The sequence below is a fragment of the Oncorhynchus nerka genome, linkage group LG20 (genome assembly GCF_034236695.1).
Source record: "Oncorhynchus nerka isolate Pitt River linkage group LG20, Oner_Uvic_2.0, whole genome shotgun sequence".
In the NCBI taxonomy this organism is placed as follows: domain Eukaryota; kingdom Metazoa; phylum Chordata; class Actinopteri; order Salmoniformes; family Salmonidae; genus Oncorhynchus; species Oncorhynchus nerka.
The window spans coordinates 35257452-35262700 of NC_088415.1; positions in this window are offsets into that span (position 1 = coordinate 35257452).

Below are 5249 nucleotides of genomic sequence, written 5' to 3' on the forward strand. Positions count from 1 at the left end.
GAGTCAAAGGATGCCATCATCTCTACCCTGGCCATTGTTAATGCACCTGTTGATGCTCTGACCCAAGAGGAATGGGAGGTGGTGGAGGAGGTGTGCAGAGTCCTGGAACCCTTTGAGCAGGTCACTGTGGAGATCAGTGGAGAGAGGTACAGTAAGCAGTTATTACTACATCATTATTTAATCCAGTATTATATATGTATATGAGCAGTAGATGAGAATGTAGTATCAGTAGAGAACACATGAACCTGAACTAGTTAATGTTCTCTCTTTTCAGCTATGTGACAGCCTCAAAAATGATACTCCTGTGTAAGGGTCTGCAGCGAATCACAGCCAGCCGTCAGAGAGAAGCAAATGTAACCACAGGACACGTGAGAGTTGATGGACACCCTATGCTCATCAATGGACAGAAAGTTCAACAGAATGGAATATAATCACGTGCTATCAGAAACCGCTGCACTTGACCCCAGGTTTAAGAAGTTAGCCTTCAGTGATGCCAGAGCGATTAATGAGGCTCTTCAAAGAATAACCTCAGCAGCAGGGAGGGACAGCCCCAGCAGTCAGCTGGCTCAGGCACCAGGGCAACAGGGAGAAGAGGGATCAGATGGAGAAGAAGCACCAGCAGTAGTGCAAGAAACATCTGCTGTTTGACAAGAGAGCAACTGGGGATGCAACACGAAGGAAACCCTCAGCAGATGTCATAACGGAGGTCCGATCCTATTTGGAGGAGGCCCTCCTCCAAAGATCTGCAGATCCTCTGAGCTGGTGGAAGAACAAGGCCTCGGTTTACCCACGGCTTATTAAAGTCATGACAGGGAGACTCTGCATAGTGGCCACATCCGTTCCCTCTGAGAGGGTCTTCTCGAAAACGGGACAAATAATTACTTTCAGCCTCTCGAAAGTGAAGCAGCTTGCATTTTCTGAATGCAAATCTCACATAAAAGCAAAATATGGTCAGCATTTCTGTGTGCTGATGGTTATAACATGGCAACAAAGAGAGAGAAGAGGGACCAGTTTAATGTTTTAAGTGGGATGCTGCAGTTTTGCACATTATTTATTTTTCTTTGATATGGTGCAATATTATATTATGCTGTTCAGATTGTATTCCTTTTGAATGGTCAGACTTATATGTACTGTTTATATACATTAAAAGGTTTTTATATGCAAATGATTAATAGCATTCTTTTTCATAACAAACCAATGCATTTTTAAATACATTGTGGTTAAGGTAGAGTATGATTACATTTAATTAGAATTGTTTTAACACCAATCATAGTCAAACACGAACCAGGGCAAGGTGACCCGAAACATGACCAAATACAAACAGTGTAGCTATTCCCTCCGTAAGGCAATCAAACACGAACCACTGCTTTTAACCAGGGCAAGGTGACCCGAAACATGACCGAATACAAACAGTGTAGCTATTCCCTCCGTAAGGCAATCAAACAAGCTAAGCGTCAGTATAGAGACAAAGTAGAGTCGCAATTCAACGGCTCAGACACAAGGTATGTGGCAGGGTCTACAGTCAATCACAGATTACAAAAAGAAAACCAGCCCCATCGCGGACCAGGATGTCTTGCTCCCAGACAGACTAAACAGCTTCTTTGCTCACTTTGAGGACAATAAAGTGCCACTGACACGGCCCGCTACCAAAACCTGTGGACTCTCCTTCACTGCAGCCGAAGTGAGCAAAACATTTAAACGTGTTAACTCTCGCAAGGCTGCAGGCCCAGACAGCATCCCCAGCCGCGTCCTCAGAGCATGCGCAGACCAGCTGGCTGGTGTGTTTACGGACATATTCAATCAATCCTTATCCCAGTCTGCTGTTCCCACATGCTTCAAGATGGCCACCATTGTTCCTGTTCCCAAGAAAGGTAAGCTAACTGAGCTAAACGACTACCTCCCCGTAGCACTCACTTCCGTCATCATGAAGTGCTTTGAGAGACTAGTCAAGGACCATATCATCTTCACCCTTCCTGACACTCGAGACCCACTCCAATTTGCTTACCGCCCCAATAGGTCCACAGACGACACAATCGCAACCACACTGTCCTAACCCATCTGGACAACAGGAATACCTATGTGAGAATGCTGTTTATCGACTACAGCCTAGCATTTAACACCAGAGTACCCTCCAAACTCATCATCAAGAGACCCTGGGTCTCGACCCCGGCCTGTGCAACTGGACTTCCTGATGGGCCGCCCCCAGGTGGTGAGGGTAGGTAACAACATCTCCACCCCGCTGATCCTCAGGGTAGCCTAGTGGTTAGAGCATTGGACTAGTAACCGAAAGGTTGCAAGTTCAAATCCCCGAGCTGACAAGGTACAAAATCTGTCGTTCTGCGCCTGAACAGGCAGTTAACCCACTGTTCCTAGGCCGTCATTGAAAATAAGAATTTGTTCTTAACTGACTTGCCTAGTAAAATAAAATAAAAAAACACTGGGGTCCCCACATGGGTGTGTTCTGAGCCCTCTCCTGTACTCCCTGTTCACCCACGACTGCGTGGCCATGCACGCCTCCTACTCAATCATCGAGTTTGCAGACGACACTACAGTGGTAGGCTTGATTACTCATAACGGCGAGACGGCCTACAGGGAGGAGGTGATGGCCCTCGGAGTGTGGTGTCAGGAAAATAACCTCACACTCAACGTCAACAAAGGAGATGATCGTGGACTTCAGGAAACAGCAGAGGGAGCACCCCCCTATCCACATCGATGGGACAGTAGTGGAGAGGGTAGTAAGTTAAGTTCCTCGGCGTACACATCACGGATAAATTGAATTGGTCCACCCACACAGACAGCGTGGTGAAGAAGGCGCAGCAGCGCCTCTTCAACCTCAGGAGGCTGAAGAAATTCAGCTTGTCACCAAAAGCACACAAACTTCTACAGATGCACAATCGAGAGCATCCTGGCGGGCTGTATCACCGCCTGGTACGGCAACTGCTCCGCCCACAACCATAAGGCTCTCCAGAGGGTAGTGAGGTCTGCACAACAAATCACCGGGGGCAAACTACCTGCCCTCCAGGACACCTACACCACCCAATGTCACAGGAAGGCCAAAAAGATCAAGAACAACCACCCGAGCCACTGCCTGTTCACCCCGCTATCATCCAGAAAGCGAGGTCAGTAAAGTTGCATCAAAGCAGGGACCGAGAGACTGAAAAACAGCTTCTATCTCAAGGCTATCACCACTAACATTGAGTGGCTGCTGCCAACATACTGACTCAACTCCAGCGACTTAAATAATAGAAAAATTGTATCACTAGCCACTTTAAACAATGCCACTTAATATGTTTACATACCCTACATTACTCATCTCATATGTATATACTGTACTCTATACCATCTACTGCATCTTGCCTATGCCGTTCTGTACCATCACTCATTCATATATTTCTATGTACATATTCTTCATCCCTTTACACTTGTGTGTGTGTGTATATGGTAGTTGTGAAATGTTTAGGTTAGATTACTCGTTGGTTATTACTGCATTGTCGGAACTAAAAGCACAAACATTTTGACTTGGAAAAAACTTTAAAAAACTGTTTGACTTGAAGAAATGCTAAACATATAGATTTTTTAAAGAGCCGTTTGGGAGCCAAAAAGAACCGTCTCTTTTTGGTGAGCTGAGCCGAACGAGCAGGCTCACTGAAAAGAGCCAGAATGCCCATCACTAAAGGAGACCGGAACGGTTCGGGTTAAACACGTTTTACATCACCCACATTGGGAACTGCACACTGCAGCCAGGGGCTTCTCACTCTACGCCCCCTGGTGTAGGGGGGAAGGGCCGGGACTTCATTCAACCAATCACAATAAGTTGCGTGAATCCAAGGGATCTAACATCAAATAATTGGCTACATAACGTGCTTCAAAAGTAGCATTACCTCAGCTTCTGAATTGCCAAGTCATTAGGGGAAAGCACTCAAAATACATTTTAAAAAGGAAAACAGTTTGTTTAGAATACCACATGCCCAACGATTACAGACACAGACAGTGGCCGGCCTTTATTCTCCATCACACAGTAAGTGGTGCACAGGTCAATTAAATTAACTTACTTTACATACACAGAAATTGATGAACACAATTTGGGTTCTATCGACACAAAATCAATTTACAGATGAGACACATTGTCCACATAATACATACTGATGTTGTATGATGATCAGTTACATTTACAATACATGTACAAACACATTGGTGAAAGAGTGAGAAAATGAGGGCTCAAAGAGCAGAAAAATGTACAAACTCATACTACTCAACGATGCACCAAAAAAAGAGCCTATTAGTTTCCTCAAAAGCAAACAAAGAAAAGCTCCATAATCATACAAATAAAATACACTACACACATCATCAGTTCAACAGTGTTGAATAATACTGTTCATCTTTAAAAAGACTTAAAGTAGACTAAAATCTACTGACTGGAGGCAACGGAGGAAAAAACCAAGGCACTATTTCAAAAATTAGAACCACCAATTAGCATCATGTATTGACCTTCACTAAACACAGGACGGAAACCAATTGTACAGAGTTGACCTCAGCCATTTTTTAGAATATTTAAATAAGAAAGAGAGGCCATCTCCAAAAAACATTTAGGTTAGGCTACTAGATATGATCATATGTGGGTCTGCTGCTCAGATCCTGTCATCCCATTGGCTCTGTACTGAGGCTGGCAGTGTGGTTCCTGCAGGGCCCCTGTAGAAGAAGACCCAAGACCACGGCAGCTCTGCTGCCAGGAGAGAGAAGAACCTTCCAATACAATTAGAATGAATAGATGCCTGTAGTAATAATGACATTTCTATGGAACCATCAGGCTCAGAGGCCCAGCCCTCACAAGGTCCTGAAGAACAGATGTCTGCAGGGTCTTCAGTCTCAGAACAGCAGTGATATCACACAGGCTATGTGGAACCACGTGCACAGTTTGGAATGAAGCATGCCAATCACATATCGCCCAAATCTTTTTCTGAGCTAGTTAAATCAACTGTGATATTAACCTTGAGTCCTGAGACTATGGCTTTGTAATTTCAAATCAGCGATATTGATCTATTGATCTCCTGACTGAAGGGCGTGGCTGGTAGGCCGAAGCCGAAACAGTGAGGTACGCCAAAGAAACACAAGGATTTAACAGTTATCGCCAGTAGGAAATGCAAAGAGCTAGAGGAATAAATAAACATCAAGACAAGAGCGAGACAAGACTCTTCCCTGTGCTTTTAGTATTTCAATATGGTTAGTAAGGCTGCCATTTCTACAGGGGA